Source organism: Podarcis cretensis (assembly GCF_951804945.1).
Source record: "Podarcis cretensis genome assembly, chromosome: 11".
Lineage (NCBI taxonomy): Eukaryota > Metazoa > Chordata > Lepidosauria > Squamata > Lacertidae > Podarcis > Podarcis cretensis.
In genome coordinates, this window is record NC_137180.1 from 24434969 (window position 1) to 24456479 (window position 21511).

A 21511-nucleotide genomic window follows, 5' to 3' on the forward strand; every position below is an offset into this window, starting at 1 on the left:
CTATCTGTGTGCTGGGTGTAGTGTGTGGGTGCTTGGTGTAATGAGAACATGGTTCTCAGGAAACAAGTCCATTTCTTCAAGGCCAAGGGAGATGCTGAGAGAGGCAGAGAGCTCTGTGGCAACACCTGTCGTGGATGATATGATAGTAGCACCCTGACTTTGACATATTTAGATATAGATTTTCTTACACACTTTTTATATATAAAAAAGTCACAGATTGGCATGTGGTGTTAGGGTGTCCAGGTGCAAAGTGAGACACAACAAATAGCTATGAAAAGGGGGGATTTCAGCAGGTATAGCTTATCATGTAAATTATAAAGTGTAGGAGCCCTTTTTGGTATACAAAAATCAGAAAATGGCATTATTAGGATTATAGTGAATGAGAGAAAGAGGTAAAGCATACTGTGTGGTTACTTCTTCAATTCAAAGGAAAAAAATTACTAACTGGCCGCTTCAATATAGGTATAGGATAAGAGAGTACCCTGGTCTTACTGTTAGGTTTCTGTTTATGCCACTGTGCAGTTTTTGAGTCACAAGACTCTGTTTACATTCCAGACTGTTGGAAGTCTCACGGGAGATGGGAGACGGATGTTGATGTTACTGGTTTCCTGTTTCTTTGTTCCAGTTGTTCACTGACTCTCACAGAGAGCAGATGCATATTCTTTTCTGTCCTGCATAGTTAGAAATAAACGTAGCGATGTAGCACATATTTCTCACCCTTCTGCTGCTTGGATACTCTGCGGAATGGGGGAACTTGCCTGAAGCCTCATCAAAGGCTTAGGTCGTTAATCACCATCGGAGGAGGAGAGCCTGATGGATTCCGAAGTACGTTGTGGAAGAGAGCTATTTCAGCTCAGTCATACGGAACCTCCGACACTTACATGGGGTGGAAAAAAATCATGTGATTGAACTACAGGCAGACAGGCAGACCTGGAGGAACCCTTGTCATTTAGGCACTTGCTGAAATCGTCTATGTGGTCTGGCCTTAATTTAGGCCATTTTATTTTGTAGGTGTGAATTGGACTAGGGTTGTGCCTGCTATTTTATGTTTTGCTTTGTGGTGATATTTTATATATATAAAAAAATTCATTCATTTTGTAAGCTGTGCAAAGAGCTTCATCTGAACTGTGGCTGATTAATGCGTTAAACAAACAAATGCTGATGATTACTAGGTTCTCTTTAAGGATTACTGAAACAGTGTTTGAGGAGTGCAGCAAATACTCAGAAGTGCTATACAAATGCGAAGTATTAATTACGCTGTTTTCTAATTCCTCAATGCCTAAACGGCAGCATTTCTGATTGAATTGCATCTGTGCCAGTTAAGAGTGGCAGCTCTCCTGGTAGCTAGCACAAACAAGATATTTCTCGAGGCCTACTGGGGGGGTTGCTTGCTGCTTCTTCCCCAACTGGAGATCAAGTATAGTTAGGTTTTGAGAGGAAGCCACAAGAGGAGAAGATACTTCTGATCTCTCCCTCTGCCTCTCTTGCCATGTGATTATTTCTTTGAGCCTGCCCTACTCTGTTGCCAAAGCTGTCCACCCCCTCTCTTGCTTTAGAAATTAGAAAGTGATTGCACTCAGCTAACAGCAGCAGAATAACAGCATGAAGGCACTGATACCCTGAAGCAGCATCTTTTAGAGCTCTGGATACAATATGCTTCAAGTCTAGGCACCCTTCTTGCATTTCAAATAAAATTAATGGGAAATTGTTTAGGCATAGCCGATTCCAGGTTAGCAGAGCAGCTCCAGCAGGGATGCCTCTGTTTTGGAAGGGGGATGGGGAAATGCAGACACTTACTGATATCAATATTACATACAGCAACAGCGAAACCTTCAGGCTTTGCTGAACTCACACAAGCAGGGAAATGGCTTTAAAGTGTTCCTTAACCCTAAATACAGATTTATGTGTATTTTCCAAGCATACCACAAACCAGCAATAGCCTGCTGCAGGATGGGGCAGGTCCGATTAATACTGAGGCAGTCGCAAGTGGCTTTGGATCTAGAAAACCACTGTGCGATTCAATCACATCCTGGAAATTTCAGATTGTGCAACCATAGTTAATCTGGTCCTCTTCAGCAACAAACTTGCCCACCCCACCCCCCATCAGACCTTTTGCAATAAGAAAAGAAATGCAAGTGCGGAACAACAACTTGATGCAATGTTGCATAAACTTCCTGCAAACAAGTCACAATGAATGCTTAATAAATAGTTGACATAATCTAACCCCCTCCCCACCATGTATGCAAAGAAATCAGGATGAAGGCTCATTAAACAGGTAATCTGGGAGTGACTTCAGATTTTCGTATATTTAGGTGGCAGAGAATTTTCAACATGGCACCCAAGTCAGTTCTGAGAATCACTAAGGGTTAAAATGTGAAAATGCTGCTAAATGTCAGGCTTCAGGGACTCAGTCCCCCCCCCCCCCGCAGTAGATAAGCAAAACAAAGCGAAAGGAGTCTCTTACTAGTTACAAATGTTAATGATCACAGCGAGAAAACAAAGAATCAATTTCTAGGAATGAAGGTGCTCCCAATTAAGGGTTCCACCCCCCCCCCCAGTCACCCAGTTCACTTCCACATCTTGCAACCTGATCTTGCAACCATTGTGCTTTTTGTGCAGCCACCTTATCTGCTTTCCTTGACCTTGGGCTGAGCAGATGGACTCTTTCCAGTGAAAGCGATTCTGTTAACTCTCTCTCTCCCAGTGCTTCTTCTCCTAGCTGTTCACCACCCAGTTCTTCCCAGCTTCGGTCTTCTGAACTATGTCCGTCTGCAAACCACTGTTCCAAATCTATACTGTTCCACTGCTCCTGGGAAGATTCAAGATCCTGATCAGGAGCAAGGGGAGGGAGAGGCTCCCACCATTCCTCCTCAGTGCAGCCTTCCTCAGCACGGTCCCTAGCACCTATTGCAGGAACTTTTGCACTAAGGGCTGCTGGGTCTTAACCCAGAGATCCTGCTCACCCCTTGTAAATGAATGGTCTTGGAACAATGAAAAAGGATGTAGCTGTGGGATTCAGGCCAAGTCATTTTGGTTTGACTCGCCAGCCTGCTGTAGGGTAATTGAGAATCCTGCTTACTCTACCTGGTTCCACGGTTCTGCTTGGGCCACTTACTGGTGGTGGTGAGCAGTGGCGGCTCATGTGTCGGGACAGAGCTGCCCGCCCCCACCACAACATTGGTGCCACTGCAACATACCCAGGCAGAGCTGGGGAGAAGCAGGACAGCAGCAAGTTCTGGACTGCATGGGTGCACTAGAGGAGGCACCAATCCAATGCTCCCACCAGTTCACCCACACAGCCACAGCCTTACTGCTGGCCTGTCCCACCCCCACCCAGAAAAGCTGCAGTGATGAGGAGGTGGCTCTCCCACTCTGCCCCACCATCCTACTGATGGTCAACCAGTGGTGCAGGACTTTTGTCCACCAGCTGCTTCTCTTGTGCCTTGTTCTGTTTCTTTGGTGGCATTTTTCTGGGACACCAAGGCATGTCCTTGACCACATGGCTGGTGTTTTGTTGAGGGATGCATCTGCTTTTGTTGTATAATTCAATGGATATCTGGGATGTATCTGTCCCGCTGTCTTAATGTTACTGGTATACAAGGTGCAAGAGCAAAAGCAAACACCTGAAGCCCCATCCAGATTGTGTTCATTTTCACCAGCAGATGGATTCCATTGCCAACATTGTGTTCAGGGTTCACATCCTACTTGTTGAGGAGAAATGGAACCAGCTTAGCACCAGATATCAGCACTTTCTCTTGACTTTTGTTGTGCACAGAGATTTTCTCCCCTCTCCCACCTTGAGATTCACTCCCTGCACTGGGTAGAGGTTCCTGAACCACTTTCTTAGCTGCTCACTGAGACAGCCAGCTGTAACCTTTAACCAGGAATTTTGGAGCTCCTTAAAAGGCAAGCCTACGAATATTTTGGCATAGTTTTTCATGACCACAGTCCATCAGTTGCATGAAATAGACTGCAATCCATGATGGATTATTATAATAAATTTGTTGATCTTTAAGGTGCTCCAAGATTTTTTGCTATAGCAGATGGTAGTTAATCTTACATGGAGGTACAAACAGTCATTGCAAAACTGAGCCTATGCAGTCTCCTTGATAGTTTCCCCCCTTAAGATGTCCCAAAGGGGTGCCTAGTACAACTTTTCTAAACAGATTGCCCATTGAAGCACCCAAATAGGCTGTATCTATCAAATGGGACAACGTAGATCACTGGTGGCATTGATTTGTAACATCTAAACACAGTCTAAGAAAAGCTCAATGGTGGTGCTATACAATCCTTCCAGCCCACCATATGATAAGTCATAACAGCCAGTGGGGTGGCTTGGTTAGAGAGTTGGACACTCTATTCATGAAACTTGCTGGATGAACTTGGGCCATTCTACCTCTCTCTCTTCCTCAGCTTGGCATACCTCACAGTATGTTCTGAGGATAAAAAGGGAAGAGAGCTTTGTGAACCACATTGAGCTCTTTGGAAGGATGGTAGGAAATATTGGTACTAAATGAATTTCTACTAAATAAAGGTGAAAAGGAGTCAGTACTCTGACTGTGCCTCCACTATGGTCTAGCTACCAGAGAGGATTTTTGCCCAGCCAAGATACAACTGACTGAGAGTCAGACATCATGCTATACAGTGGTACCTCTGGTTATGAACTTAATTCATTCCGGAGGTCCGTTCTTAACCTGAAACCATTCTTAACCTGAGGTACCACTTTAGCTAATGGGGTTCCTGCTGCTGCCATGCAGGAACCACCAGAAGGCCCTCGGCGCTGGACCTTAGTGTCCGGGTAGAACGATGGGGATGGAGACGCTCCTTCAGATATACTGGACTGAGGCCAGTATAGGTCCAGTATAGGCTTTAAAGCTCTGCACCAACACTTTGAATTGTGCTCGGAAACGTACTAGGAGCCAATGTAGGTCTTTCAAGACCGGTGTTATGTGGTCTCGGCAGCCGCTCCCAGTCACCAGTCTAGCTGCCGCATTCTGGATTAGTTGTAGTTTCCGGGTCACCTTCAAAGGTAGCCCCACCTAGATCGAGCGCATTGCAGTAGTCCAAGCGGGAGATAACCAGAGCATGCACCACAAAATCATGCTAGCACAGCAAGAAAAGCCATCATTGAGGTAAACTGGCTAATCCACGGAGTACAGGGAAGCCTTACTTTCACTAGGGTTTGATGGGAAGAGAGAGCTGCTTCTTTCACCCTTCATGCCCAAAGCAATTGCCGCAGTGATTTTCCTTCTAGCCTACCTGAACTGCTTCTTTGCTTGGAAGCTTAAAGGCCAAACACTCCTGAAAGAAGTGAAGGGTTTCACTTCCCTCGTGTATTCCTCCTCTCCTGAGTTGTGCCTGTTACTAAATGCTTCAGTGAGAAGTTGCTGTTTGCAGCTCAGCAGAGAAACCATTAGCAATTTATAAACATACCTTTCAGGACTCTTCTGACTTGGCAGTATAACGGCGTGTAATAAGCCTACATTAAAAATCATGTTGCTCCACACCCATTTCCCCTCTCAGGAACTGTCTGCGATAGGAAAAAGATCCAGAAACAAAATTATTTTCAGGCTTTAACGAGCGCATCCCGCAATAACAGCAGCAGTTGTGGCAACAGGAATGATGAACTTGGTGAAAATATCTGGAGTCTTGTAAACACTTCAGCCTTCTGGCAGTGCCCCTGTGGGGGCTATTTACAGCTGTGATGCAAGGCAGATCCTATCTAAATATGCACATCTGGATAGGTTTCAATCACTCAGCTCCTCAGTTCACCAGTAATATTTTTGCTTTAGTCTTACCTTCCACATCAGCTTTAAATCTTCACAATTCTTCCAGCAGAATTGAAAACATGCAAAACTCCCTAGCCATGTCTAGTTCACAACATCTGGTTTTGGACCCCATAAGAAGCTCCCAGCCAGCCAGCCAGCCAGACCACTGTTCCATCTAGCGTAGTATTGTCTACAGGAACCCAGCTCTTTGGCTGCTAAGTGGACAGGATGCATTTACACAGTTGAATGTATGGAAGCAACTTCATGGGAAGGGTTTTTCTAGCTATCCCACCTGCTGCCTTTGGAGATGTCGTAAGACGTTGCTACAGGAGGGACACTGTGAGCAACGTAATGGGAGGGGTGTTTCTCAGACAAAAGTGGTACTGGGAAGGTTTCTTGTTGCTTTTGCTAATGACAGGAGGTGTGTTGTTGCTAATGCCTTGCTGGTTGAAATGTTGTTTTTTGTATATTGTTATATTTGCTATTGTGTGGATGTTTTATTATGCCTGACATGAGATATTTCTTGCTTTGATTTTGAGAGGCGTTGCTGTTCGCTTTCTTGTAATCCACTTTTAGCACGATTGTGTGTGCAAACATGGCATATAAATAAAATAGTGAGATATAGCATCCTACTGTGTACAGTGGTACCTCGGTTTAAGTACTTAATTTGTTCTGGAGGTCCGTTCTTAACCTGAAACTGTTCTTAACCTGAAGTTCTTAACTTTAGCTAATGGGGCCTCCCATTGCTGCCGTACCACTGGAGCACGATTTCTGTTCTCATCCTGAAGCAAAGTTCTTAACCTGAGGTACTATTTCTGGGTTAGTGGAGTCTGTAACCTGAAGCGTATGTAACCTGAAGCATATGTAACCCGAGGTACCACTGTAGTTAAGGTTCCATGGATGGGTGAACTATTTCAGTGACTGGCATCATAAGGAAACAAGACTGAGATATATTGGGACTAACTAGAAGTTATGTGGGTGAGCTGTGATTGGGAAATCTAATGTAATTTTCTTCTCAAAGCCGCTGCAGAGGGTTCTCAGTTTGGAGCCAGGCCAATACATATGGTAGGCTCTAAGGTAGATCTCCATGTCCTCAAACTGCATGTTAAAAAAATTTGAAGGAACAATGATTTCTGGCTAAAAGGATTATATTGGAATGTTTCTATGACACTTAGTTTGGTTGAAACCTTTCAGCTGGGAATGTTGATATTCCCGGAAATGAAATTGGAGCATGCCATTTGCTCCCATTGATGAACCAGCAACTGATCATTCTGAATGATTAGCCCAACAAAACCAAGTGTCGGGCAGCGTGTATAATGAATTAACTGAAAATTTTGAAAAGTAACCCAAAATTTACAAAGGCGTAAGCCAAAATCAATTTTATGTGTGGTGAGGAGGCAGAGCAGATGCGGAAGAATAAGGAAAGAGGAAGATCGGAAATGATCTTGGTATCCTCATTTGAAAGGCTCCAGGACTCGAGGAGAAACTCAGCAGTTCACATCACATAAGATACAGTCATAGTAGCAACAGTCACATCAGGTGTAGTCACAGTGGGTACTTGCTCCACTCTACAATCGCAGCAGGGATAATTGCATCAGGAATATAGTCACAGAGCTCACAAGTTGAGGAAACCACATCAACACCTTGGAGAGCTCCTGGTGAGTCTAGTCATCCTCCTTCCATTTGACAACTGGAGGAGAAGTTGCCACAGCAAGGCATTGGAGCTGTATGCCCTATATCAATATAGATAACTCTATAGGATGCTACTAGAAAGTATGGACTATCTTTGCCATACAAAAACTTATAGGTCAGATCTTCTTAAGAGCCCAGGAAAGATATGGATGGTTTTATGATGTGGTTGTCATTTATACAATATGCCAGGCATTGCCAAGCTGATGCCACCCAGATGGTACCTCGGGTTAAGTACTTAATTCATTCCAGAGGTCCGTTCTTAACCTGAAACTGTTCTTAACCTGAAGCACCACTTTAGCTAATGGGGCCTCCTGCTGCTGCTGCGCCGCTGGAGCACGATTTCTGTTCTCATCCTGAAGCAAAGTTCTTAACCTGAGGTACTATTTCTGGGTTAGCGGAGTCTGTAACCTGAAGCGTATGTAACTCGAGTTACCACTGTAATGCTACATGAGACCCATGGAGTTGTAATCCAAAGTGTATGGAATGCATCAGATTGGCAAAAGTTCCAGTGTGCAGAAAGTTCAGTCCAAATAAACTGACCTCTAAAAGAGTGAAAGTGTAAAGAGAATCAGAAATGAATTTCTTTACCCCCAAGCAATCATTGGTGGAGAGGGTGAAGCAGTTTATGGAGTGCAAATTCAGGATCTGGTTGGGGCAAAGGAGATCTACCTCCTGGGAGCAATTCTAGAAGAAGTAAACATCAAAATGAGTGACTTAACAAGGCACTGCAACCTCACTTGCTGGCAAATTGGATCATCTTACCTCACATATAAATATTCCGAAAGAGTGATCTGATTTTGTAACTTGCAGCTATTAAAACAGCATGGATTTAACACCATGTGGGAAGAAGGTTAAGCAAACATCTTAGCTGTAAAAGCCACTAATGAGATATCATAAAATAGTAAATCTGAGTGTGGAAATGCTTGAAAATCAATCAGACTTTATGGTATTCATACCCTAAGGAAAGTTGTGAATTGGTAGGGTGGGCTGGGGAAACAGTAAAAGCCAATAGCACATTATGGGGCTAAATATCCACTAGAATCCCAATGTTGATGATTGAGAGGGGTATGTGAGTTCTGGATAATGTTGGTGGATCCCTTCCAGGCCTGCGTTTCTATATGATGTTTATCTGTGTATCTGTATCCATGAATCTAATAGAAGAACCTGCTGAACCAGTCACACCAGTCTCTTTATAAGATAATGACTTTAGCTGGTCAATTAACTATCTTCATCAACATCTTAAAAAGTGACCTATGTTGTCATGGTGACACTAATTGATGCTGCTCTCCAGGAAGGAGGGGGCAGGACTTTTCCCACCTTACCTGGCTTGGAGCCACCTCATCCTAGGATAGTGTCTAACAGCGTATTACAACAGCTACTACATTATTGCTATCCAGAGGGCAAAAAAAGGACAACAATAAAACAGAATATTTGTGGCATAAAAGGTATGGGATTTCCTAGGAAGTTATAAGATATGCACTGCAGTGAAGCACTGCAACCACAATCCCAAAAATTTTGCAGGCACAAGCAGTATTGAAAATGGGATTGTGTGTGACTGCCCCAATAACATCATGAGGACAAATCATAATGAATACAATAAATAAAAATGATATCTGGAGATGCCCTTAAGACAGATGATGAGTAATACCTGTTCAACTTTAAACCACATGTTGTTGTTGTTTACTTTGCCTCTTGGTGACAAACAGTTAAATGTTTGAATTTATTCTGAAGCCTATCAATGTTTTTGATATTACAGGCTTATTCTCGAGCAACCGTTTTCCATTGTGCATGAGTTCTGATCTACTGTTATCCTGAAAATCAGAAATCTCATGCTGAGATCTCACAGTGGCATGAAAAAATACCAAGCCATGTCTGCTGCTTTCTTACATGCTCCCTTTGTCAGTAGCTCTGCTGGATCATTCAATTTCACTCACCTCTTAAGAGACTATTGTATTCCTCCCCTACTCACTATATCTTTATACAAGGGGAAGCATCTTGCGGTCCTGACAATAAGTCATTGATGGCAGGCCTGTTGTGACATATTTTTCTGACATCCTTTTGGAATCTAGCCACTATCTGCTCACACTCAAAGTATCTATATCCCGGGAAATATATGCAGCTCCCCCCTTCAAATATATATTGGCACAATAGCTACAATTAATTCGCAAAGCTGCATCTCTTAACACACAAGGTAAGAAACAACAATTTCATTATTACCATTCTTTAGAGACAACTGGGCATTATTGAGACTCATTAAAACCTAAAACATACTGAAACAACTTAATCTGGGAATAAGCCCCATTGAACTGAATGGGGACTACTTCTGAGTAGACATGTATTAGAATAAACCAAAGCTAACAGTAAAACTTACAATCTTAATTGCTAGCACAATGAAAACACTACTCCCCTTGCCAATAATTTTCATATCATTGACATTTCTTAGAAGTTTTCCTATGTGGTAAGATCAGAGATATATCACAGGTTCATCAGAGTCAGAGCTTTTTAACACAGGACATGATAGGTGTTACAGTCAGGATCACTTTGGGAAGAAATATCTACTAGATAAGGTGGTTAAAAGCAGAGCTGCACTGGGTTTTGGTGAAGGTCATTTTTCACAACAGAAAGTGCCATTTCAAGGGAGACAATGCTTTCCTTTAACCTCTATTGCTTGGTCCTGATTCTGGGCAGCTCAGATCCTGAGCCGAACTCTCTAGGGCACTCATAAAAATAGCAAAAGGCCCCATTAGCTTGCAGTCCTACACCCACTTACTTAGAAGTAAGTCTCATTGAACTTGAGGACTTGCTTCTGATAGACATTGGATAGAACTGCATTGTTATTTTCCGTAGAGTCTTCAAATTCTCACTGTTTCACTCTGTGATTGCTGAATGCATTCCTTGCTAAGGGGACAGGATCATTAAGTGTGCTTCAGTAATAAGCAAGGCTGCAGCAGCATTAAGCTTGAGCCTCTGAAATGAGTGGAGTGCACATCATGGATTTTTTTAAAGGAATCTGAAGAAGGGTTCTTGTGTGCAGCTTTGTGACTGCGTTATGTTCTTCAGCAGTAATCAGTGCTAGGTATCGACTGAATGTCTTGAGTACAACTGCAGATTAACAACTGGACATATGTGATATGGCATAAGAACATAAGAGCCTACTAAGTCAGGCTAAAAGCCTATCTTGTCTAGCATCCTGTTTTCACAGTGGCCAATCTGATGCCTATGAGAAACCCACAAGCAGAATCTGAGTCCAACAGCATTTTCCCTACTTCCCTAATTTTTATTATTTATATGCAGCCCATCTGACTGGGTTGCCCAAGCCACTCTGGATGGCTCCCAACAAAATATTAAAAACACAGTAAAACATCAACCTTTAAAAACTTCCTTGGACAAGGTTGCCTTCAGATGTCTTCTAAAAGTAAAATAGTTGTTTATCTGTTTGATATCTGATGGGAGGGCATTCCACAGGGAAGGCGCCACTACTGAGAAGGTCCTCTGCCTGGTTCCCTGTAGCTTCACATCTACCTTGTAGTGAGGGAACCGCCAGAAGGCCCTCGGAGATGGACTTCAGTGTCCAGCCTGTATGATGGATACCAGGAACGGGTATTCAGAGGCCTACTGCTTCCCACAATACAGGTAGAAGATAGCCAGAGAAGGTCTCTGCATGGGGTTTTCTTCTGTCTCGAATTCCTCAGTAATTTGTCTGGCATTGGGTTCTATACACAGTTCTTGACTAGATAGGGATGCCTTTTGCTGATTTGCCTCATGCAGTAAATGCATTGAGCAGGTCCTGAGGGCCACACACTTTTGGTACCCAGAGCTGCTGGCATGGAAACTCCCCCATCTGTGATACCAGGTGGTCAGAAAACAGACAAGCTAGATTAACAGAGAAGCAAATTGTGAGGCATTTTCTACATTTATCTCATCTACTAGTAGTTCATGAAACAACTGTTAGTAGATCATTGCACTTGGCTTGAGGGGAAGAGTCAAGATTTCTAGGCCTTACAGAGCAGGCATAATTCAGAGTAATCTATACATTTCTATACTGAATTTCCATTTTTATAAAATAGATCTAAATATATGAGCTCACCATTGGACGTAGGTTATTAATACATGCAAAGTATCTTGAGATACTCACATGGAAGGTGCGATATAAGTGTAAATTAGTACCCTATGTGTGAAAATTTAAGAAGACAACCAACAGTACTCATAATTATGCATTCACCAAATGGAAGCAGACCTTTTTGTGCTGGAACTCGGTTAAATCCCCTTGCTGCTATGTTTTCTAATAATAGTCCCATATCACTCAGCGGGGGGATATCAAATGGTGTAACAATGAACTGAGAAGCTTTCCAATAAAGCAAATATTTATATGGAGGGAAAGTGCTTCTTTTTGTTAATATGAAAAAGTATCCCCCAGTGTTTCACAATTCTCTGCTGAGTGAACTTCTCTTTCTGTCAGAAGTATTCGCATTTTTAAGTGCTTTACTGAATTGCAAGTTTCTTGTTCATTTATTAGTCCTTGACAAAGCATCAGGCGATTTGGAGTTTTATTTGGAAAGGAACTGTGGGGAGGGGAAGATTAAATGGAAGGCTGGCTGTATTTTGCTTCACCAGCCTAGGAAGGTTTTATGCCTTTCTTGATTTTGGTGGTGGTGAGATTAGTGCATTCCACTGTCCGGGCATCAGATGTAGAGCTAATGAAAATAAAGGTCATTGAATTTGACTTCATTTCTCTCTCACTTAAATAGCTGGCCTGTATGTTTTCTGCTTTTCGCTGCAATCCCCTCTTACTTGTCTCTTCTGTATCTAATGTAATCAGCTTTGATTTGTTTCGGTTATCAACCCTGGTGTGGCTTCCTCAGACAACATTTTCTGCTTTAGACTCCATTCTATCACCGCATGTGCATTATGGGGTGGTGGATAGGTTATAAAGCACATATTTTGTTATCTGTGAACACATGATTGATTTCTTTTTGGGGGCTTTCCAGGTTTTCCAGTGTTTCCTTGGTTCTGAATCGATCATCTGTGATCTCTTGGCATAACTGCTGGGTCCTAGTGCATGATTTCTGATATGCGGTCCCTGATTCTACTGTAACAGCTGCCTATATCTCAGCCCTAACAACTGTAAATTGAAACTTTGTGCCAAACCTTCGCCACACCTTCCTTACAACTTTTCTGGGCTACGAGAAGCCTACTAAAATGCTAAGAAACCAAGCTTGTTGTTGTTGTTTAGTCATTTAGTCATGTCCGACTCTTTGTGACCCCATGGACCAGAGCACGCCAGGCACTTCTGTCTTCCACTGTCTCCCGCAGTTTGGTCAGACTCATGTTTGTAGCTTCGAGAACACTGTCCAACCATCTCGTCCTCTGTCGTCCCCTTCTCCTTGTGCCCTCCATCTTTCCCAACATCAGGGTCTTTTCCAGGGAGTCTTCTCTTCTCATGAGGTGGGCAAAGTATTGGAGCCTCAGCTTCACGATCTGTCCTTCCAGTGAGCACTCAGGGCTGATTTCCTTAAGAATGGAGAGGTTTGATCTTCTTGCAGTCCATGGGACTTACCAAGCTTGCAGTCTATGGGACTTAAACCAAGCTTATTATCTGCCAATTGTCACTTTGGTATTATACTGTGGTGTCACATAATAGCACATAGATCTAGCCTACATTTCTAAGAAGAAAATGTTTCCTACAACATAATATATTGCAATATTAATGGAAACGAAACTCAGCTCAGTTAACTGATGCCCAATGAAATAAACCCCTAGGCTGATCAAAATGGATCGCTCACTTATTATGCTCAATCTAATGTTGTTGTTGTTTTTCAGACACCAGTTCCCCACCATACCTTTAAAGCACATGGCTTTCTGCAAAATATTCTGGGGACTGTAGTTTGCAAACCCTCCCCCTGCCAGGTCTGCAATTCCCAGAATTCTTTGGGGAAAGCCATCTGCTTTAAATGTATGGTGTTGCTATGACCAGAATGAAGAGGAAGGCCTCTCACATCTAGGGTCTTACATTTGACTTTATGGCTAGCTGGAGGCAGACGTCTGTACTGAAAAATATGTAATTCTTCATGGTTTGGTTTACAGAAAGGCCCCATAGGAATGATACAGATTTTGCGATAGTTGAAACTGCTACGCAGAGGATTCTGTGGCATATTCTGCACAGGTTCACATGAGATCATAGCTGTCAACTTTCCCCTTTTCTTGCAAGGAATCCTATTTGGAATAAGGGAATTTCCCTTAAAAGGGGGGGGGGGAGTTGACAGCTATGCATGAAATCCTGGCAGACCTGTGAAGTCTCACTGTCGCCCTGCATGAACCAAGAAAGTGCTCCAGAAAACGTTAAATACATCCCTTTGGCCACACATTGCAGGAGAATGTCAGCAGAGGTGAATGCAAACCATCTTACAGATATGTTTGTTTGCCATTTCTTGATCTTCTCAATGAGAAACCTTGGTTATATTGCTTGGAGGGGGGAGAGCTGATGTAGGGTTGCCATATTTCAAAAAGTAAAAACCAGGACACCCCGAAAGTTTTTGAGCCCCCCCAAAATGCAATTTTTCGATTGACTTGCCACCTTTCGGAAATTCCCCCGGGACATCAATTCCTCCTTTGAAATCCCAGGAAAATCTGGATATATGGTAGCCCTTAAGCTGATATAAAACATGAAAAATAAACTCTGATATAGTTGTAATTGGAATTTACCTACAGATAGTCCATAAATCAAATTCTCTACTAGGGAACGCTGCTCATTCAGTATTTTTCTGCGGAGAATGCAAGCCGGTTACCACTACCTAACATTCATTTCTGTTGACTGGCAGCATACTCTGTGGAATCTCCCCGCTCTTCCAGCCCTTAATCTATCTGTTTAAATCTCCAAACAAATGGGTTGGGATTTTTGTTTTTTGTCTTTTTGAGAATAAAATCCCCAGATAACACGGACTAACAAATCTTAGTAACTACTATTCTGAGCTTGATTTAAGTTAGGGACTTAGACACAAAGAAACCCCTTAATTACCAATTCTCAGTCCTCCCAACATACAAAAACTTGTTTTACTTTCATGCACATTTCAATGCCTATTATCTTTCCTTGAAAGTAGATGTGACAGTTGCGTCTGAATTGTTTAATGGCATTGCAAAAGGGAGGTAGGGGGGAGGCACACGCCATTTGGGGATAAATTAGCAGAAAAATTGCATCGATGTAATGGGGAGTAAATAATGCCACCATTCCACGCAACGCTGTTTAGGTCTCTGTTGGACCATCATGTTCAGTTCGGTTGACACAAATTAAGAAGCCTTGGAGAGGATTCGGGGGAAATGATGAAGCACTTAGAATGCGAGGTACAGTAGAAGAGAACTGGGAAAGTTTTATTATAGAGGAGAAAAGTTAATGGAAATGTTATTTCTGTGCTCCTAGAACCCCTCAGCATCCACATGGTCTAGTGTTAAGCCTGTCAATCTGTACCTGAGCCTTCTATATCAAGACATAACATGAACAACAACTACCAGACTTTTAGAAGACATCTGAAGGCAGCCCTCTTTAGGGAAGCTTTTAATGTTTGATGTATTACAGTATTTTGATATTTTTTGGGAAGCCGCCCAGAGCGGCTGGGGAAGCCCAGCCAGATGGGTGGGGTATAAATAATAAAATTTTATTTTATTTTTATTTATTTATTTTGAAGGGTGTTAGACCCCAGCCTTTGAAAGCATTCCAATTTACAAGATTAAAACAGATCAGATACGTCAAAACAAAATACTCTATATTAGAAAGAATAAAATAACTAGGAGCAACATAAAACAAAAAACCTAGTCAAGTTAAAGCAGATGAGATAGAATGAAAAGGTAGGTGCCAGGAAAGCTATTGTGGTGAGCGCATCCTACAATTGGGATGTAACCGCTGAGAAGGCTGTGGCTGTGGCAGCCAACCTGCTGTACTTTGGGTTCACTTGGAGAACCCAGAAATGGAAGACGCCCACCATGTTTATCCTGAAAACCACCCTTATCACAATAATCCAGTGATTGGCTATATGCCCTTTGCTCAGGTGTGTGAACCAGCTGCTGACTGACGCTTTTGCACTTGCTTTACGCTTTTGTAACAGCTATTGGATGCCTGTCGACTCAGTGGCGTAGTGTGAGGAAGGGGCACAAGGGCAGTTGCCCCAGGTGCAAAATTGTTAAGGGAGCAAAATTTCAACACATGGTGCTGCCTCATTACAGCTGCGCGCTTCCGTTGTTGAGCTCCGTTGAAACTGCTTCTCTATCAGTGGCGTAGCGTGGGTTGTCAGCAAGGCAAGTAATTTGCGCCCCCTAACCCGTGGATTTTAGTAGGAGCAGAGAGCTGCGAGTGCGAGCAGCCCCCCCAGATGTTGCGCCCGGTACAGCCGCCCCCCCTGCACCCCCACGCTACGCCACTGTTCTCTATGCAATCCAGGAAGTTACCTCTTCAGACAACGGAACAGCTCTTCTTTTCTTATCACTGTGGCTGCGATCTCCTGGGTGGCATGGACACCATTAGGCAGTTGAATGCGCATGTATACTCTGTTTCCTTTCCTCTCTCCCACCCCTCTGCACAGCTCCGGGCACTGGCAATCCATGGTATGCCACTGTGTCCACATTTTCTTTGCTTTAATGACCTAGTTCACACATATTAAAGTATAGTTAAAATAACCAATGGTTTAACATGAACAAGCAGAGTGTAGGTATGTAATGCAAAAAATACAATAAAACAAAAACATGGCTGCCACCGGGAAACAAGCTGTGGATTGGCTTGTTGTGTTGTCCAATATCAGGTTGATGGTTTGGTTCCCCAAACAAGCCAAGAATAAACCTTGACTTTTGCTAAAGTTGACGTCTGGACAAAACTTCAGCTCCCTCAGGAGCGACGGCATTTTCACCTTAGTACCTCACAGGGATGGGGCCGATGCAGATCGTTCCTCCCTCTGCTTTTCAACATCGCAATGTATTGGCTGATGGTACATTGCGATGTTGAAAAGCTGATATCTCCCAGCCCTAGCCATGACCTCATAGCTTTCTTGGCAACTGGATCCCCATGCTGAAAAGATTAACAGCTGAGGGGCTATATCTACTTCTTTGTCCACAAATTGGTTGAAAGCATGTTGTCCCCCCCCCTCTCTCTCACACACAAAGGAGACAATAGTAGACACTTTGCCTTGCCAATGCCATGTCCACATTGAACACAACTCCAATTTATCCAAAGGCCATTTTTCATGCTTGTGTTCATTCCTCGTTGACTGCAGCATCAAGTAATGACTTGGATGTGTGAGTGAGCCTTCAAAAATTAATTGCCACCGAAAGAACTTACAGTAAAAGCAGCTGCAGAAGTTCTGGTAAAAGTGAAGGAAAAGCTTGACTCATCCTGCTCTATTTAGTCTCAAATCCCACTTGCTAGCTCCACAGCACCACACATCTAAATATATAAACCCGGGGGATGCCATTTAAGGAGAAGTGCATATCCCCCCACCACCCCACAATGTTTAAAACTGTATATTGTTATTCCTCAAGAACACCTACATTTCTGGCTTCTCCACTAGTTCCATACACAATTACTGCAAACAGTGGATTCCAAAAAAACACAAATCCCATTGCCTGCTCTAAAAAAACAACAACCAAGAAAAAAAGGCGGGAGTGATGGTTAGATATGGAATTACATTGCCAAGGCAGTTATGAGGTATAAACAAGTAAGCATAGCAAATGTTCTTCAAAATACTCTGCTTTCTTTCTTCTCTCTATGCAGCAGGAATGCTGAATATATTCAAGTGCAAGCCAGTAAACTTAGCTGAGAATTGTACCTTCCTGAAATAAAAAAGCCCATACCCCACCAATTTCTGCCTAGTAGAGAAGCACAAGAGTTGCCGCCACAACCTGACTACTAACAGAAACCTAAGGCAGTGTGGTTTAGGGGTTACAGTGTTGGACTAGGATCTGGGAGACCAAGGTTCACATCCCTGCTCAGCCATGAAATCCACTGGGTCTACTTGGTCTAGTCACAGTCTCTCTCAGTGGAACCTACCTCACAAGGCTGTTGTGAAGATAAAATGGGGAGGAACAGAACCAGAGCTCTCTGGAGGAAAAGTGGGTTGTGAAAGTGTTAGCAATAGATAGCAGCCCAAGGCTAGTGCAGCCACTTTCCAATAATAATTCGGAGAATGGCTGCTTGTTCTTAAATGCCATTGAAGAAAAGGGAACAGAGCCTGCTTTGACTCCATTTGGTGGTTTTATGCATGGTCTGAATGATGCTTTCATAGTTCTGCCCAGTCTGGTTAGCCACAAGAAGCTGCCTAGGATTAAGAAAGGTAACTCGCTCCCAGGCGCCATTGTTTGTTCTGTGGCAGGCGGTGATGCTCATAGCTCTCCTGTTGGCTCATATGGAGGGATTCCCTACACACACACACACACCACATATCAGTCATTCATTAAGCACCCTGGGATTCCTCTTTGCCATTTCCCATTTGTGCCGATTAATGAGGTTCTACAGCTGTTTGACTTTGATATGCAATTCCGAACAAGCAACACCAAAGGAGCCAGAGAAGGGCAGATAGTCCATGCAATCAGATCTGAAATGCACCAGATTCAGCTAAATCTAATGGGAAAACAGCAAAGGGCAAAGCAGCTCGAACTATTTAGACCTCAAAGCTTCCCCCCACCCGCGTTTAATTTCACATTCTAAGCATCTTTGGCCTAATAACTGATTTACTGTGCATATCATTAAGGTTTCATTTAATTTCTTTCTCTTTCTCTTTCTCTCTCTCTCTCTCTCACACACACACACCATTAGCACAGGGATGTGTGTGTTAAGAGTCTCTCCAGTTGTTGGTTTGGGAATTGTGCCTGTGCTTTCAACACCACCACACTGAATAATAAGACCTGATAAATTAAACTCCACCCTGCCCCATGCTTCTATTCCACAGTGCACCAATGGACTGTTAAACAGGTGTCACATTCTTATTTTTGCATCCTGACTCCTTGGGTTTTGTACCTGAAATCTGACACAGTACGAGCACATCTGCTTCTCATTCTGGCCAAGCTGGTTCACGTTCAAAACATGAAATGATGAATGCTGCTTCCATTTCATCAGTATGCTAATGACATTCAGTTCTGCCACGTGGTCCCAGGGAAGCAGTAGCGGTGACAAAACCATGCCTGGCTTCAGTTCAGGGTTGCATACAGGTGACCAAACGGAACCTTAATCCAGAGATACTGTGGTTAGGAATTCTAGCTTGTTCTAGATGGGATTGCACACGTCATAAAGGAGCAGGTATGTAGTCTGTGGGTGCTCATTGATTAAGTGCTTTTCTTGGATTCTCAAGCAGCAGCAGTTGTGTGAAGTGACTTTTACCAGCTGTGGTTGGTTTGCCAGAGGAGATAATTTCTGGAGAAAACAGGCTAGGCATCAGTTATCCCCTCCCAGTTGCAATGACAGGACACTTCAACTAGTCCGAAAGGTAGAACTCGTAACGTCATCTGGGATCTGAAGATTGGAGCACATCTCTACTTTGTTTCCCATTGTCACGGGATGTAAAATAGTGAAAAGGAGAGCAACGGGCTAGTTTCTCACAAAAAAACAAGAATAATACCTGCACATTTTGTGTCATATCTCAGGTTCTACAAATGCTAGAAATGTACACTTTTTTTTTTTTTTTTTGTAAATGCAAGCTGAGGAACTGCATATTACAGTTCATCTGAGGGAGGGAAGAACTGCCCCTTCCCGCCACTTTCACGCACAATCTACTCTCATATGAGCCTGTCCACAATTTAATCACTGGCTTTAGGGGCACTGTTCTCTGTCCCATCCTTTGGTGAAATCAAATGCACATGTTACCAAGACTGTGGAATGCCACTTCCATAGAGATCTGCTAGCCTCCTTCTTTTCAGACATCTCCAAAATCTCCTACAATTTAGCTCACTTTTCATGTGTGACTCTTAAATCTGCTGCATTCTGCTGTTTTATTATCTGCTTATACTGCACTGCAGCATTTTAAATTTTGCTTTTATGGTATTGTTTAATTTTTAATGCATTTTTAAAAGCCGCTTTTAACAGTTTTTTTGTTTTTTTTAATATGACACTTGTGAAAAGAGCTCAAACTGGGAGAAAGATTTGCATTTTCTTCCCGGATGCATATATGAGTGTGATATCCAAACAAAGAACATGATATAATAATAAATAACTATCTTCATGCACCCAGGAATGCAAGAAGCCAATATAGGGGGTGGGAGAAAACATGGCTATCTTAACTTAATCTGTGGTTGACAGTGGTACTCACCACAGGATACCAAAGTGTAACCCACACATATTACATTTACCAATAATGAACTGGAAAAGGGAGAAGAGTGGCAATACTTGCAACAGACGCAAAATGATTTTGGTCAGGTGAAAAAGAGAATATTGCAAGAAGGAACCGAGTAACGCTAGAAATGCTACTCCTGTAAATGAACTGTCATCACTCAAGAAGAAAGAATTGTGCAAACGAAAACCCAACTTTCCTTTCTCATATTCCCTAAGCTCTGTCAATTTTCCTGCCAGTCTACATTTTGCTTGTTCTCATAGGCCTCATTAATAATGTTGTACCCTTTGGCTTCATGATTCTCCAGACCCCCCTTGTCCCATTTTATAATGGCTGTTCACATCTTCCATTCGACAGGTGTACAGTCTGTGCACACAAAAGCTGAACTGTGCAAATAAACAAGTGCATATTCTTCCACACAAACACTTGCCCGTGCGCAGAGACAGCTTGTACCTGTGTTCAATGCCGTGTGTGAATAAGCCTAGAATATTCCTACATGGCATGCTTTTTAAACCTCTCCCTCACTCTCAAAAACACACACACTTCTCTTTATATGCACCCCACAATATCCTAAAAGTGATTCTCATGGCTCAACTCCCAAGAGACTGCGATCAGGTCAATTTTTAGGGGAGCCAAACTTGTTGAGCTTCTTTGGGGGGAACCAGTGATCTGCCAGTGATCTACTGCAGACGTCCAGTAATCTACCGGTAGATCACAATCTACCTGTTAGATGTGCCTGTCATAGCTTATTTCTGCCCATTCCACACTCTTCCCCTTAAACACAAAACACATACATATGTGGCACTTTCAGAGTCTTTGAACCTTTGGTGCAAATATTTTTCACCCAGGGTGGAAAACAGTTGACCACTCATTTTTAACTGACCCAGTGTTGCAGCCTACGCAGGTTTTAAATTTGCATTGTGGGTATTGGGAAATGAAAAATAGAATTCAGGCTCATCTGTTAAAAACATCCTAGGCCACCTTTCTCATAGCGCCTGTGAGGACATACCAGCAGCCTGTGTCCCTGTGAATCAGCTGCTGACAATGAACAGCTGCTACTTGATGGGAAATACTGGCTTCCATTGCCAGAAGGAAGTAGTAGATCTTCCTCTAGCCAGCACCTGTTGCCTCCCCAAACCTTATGAAGCATTAACATGGGGTATTCCCACAAGGTTGGCAGTGCTTTTTCCCCTGGGCATTGCGTGACTTGTCCGATGGCCTCAAGTCATTCCTTAAATATCTATCAAGGAGTTGTTCTGAGTACTGAAAAAGGCCAACTGTCTAGTGATCAAAGTCCCAAGTTGTGAAAATATCAGGTCAAAGGGCCATTCTTTGAGCTTTGGCACATAGCATATTCTTATAAACTATCGTGGCTGATAGAGCTTTTTTTAAGTAATGGAAAACTCTCTGTTGACAATGCGGCAATACTATCCTGTATTGTGGTGGTTTCTCCTTAGCCGGGGTAGCTCTGGAAGAGCTGAGCTCCAAGAAATGACATTTATCAAGAAGCTTAGTGCAGCCAAGTGATAAATGGGGCAAGCCAGGAACAGATCAAAGAGACCCTCTTAGTCTTCCATTCAAAGAATCAGGCAGGGAATGGCATGCTAAGTAAGTGCATGGCAAGTCGGGTGTGAAAAATGATCTCTCCTACAAGAATTCCATTGGTGACAGATAATCAGAAATTTAAATGGCATTCCCACCTTCAGAAAGTGCCTTAAATAACGGGGGCTGCATGAAACCGTTTGTATTTAA

The 21511-nt window shown here is 42.9% G+C and overlaps 1 protein-coding gene and 1 long non-coding RNA gene across 2 annotated transcripts in view; one reads left to right on the forward strand and one right to left on the reverse strand.

Annotated features, from left to right (window-relative positions):
- The window catches only part of LOC307226941, a 45377-nt gene extending 26730 nt beyond the window's left edge, over nucleotides 1-18647 (reverse strand). Inside the window, exon 1 of the long non-coding RNA XR_013843721.1 lies at nucleotides 18454-18647. This is a non-coding gene — a long non-coding RNA (uncharacterized lncRNA). The remainder of the gene's footprint in view (nucleotides 1-18453) is intronic.
- LOC307226668 (general transcription factor II-I repeat domain-containing protein 2-like) overlaps nucleotides 1-21511 on the forward strand; it is a 662775-nt gene that overhangs the window by 236764 nt on the left and 404500 nt on the right. The gene's annotated exons all lie outside the window — the stretch shown is intronic.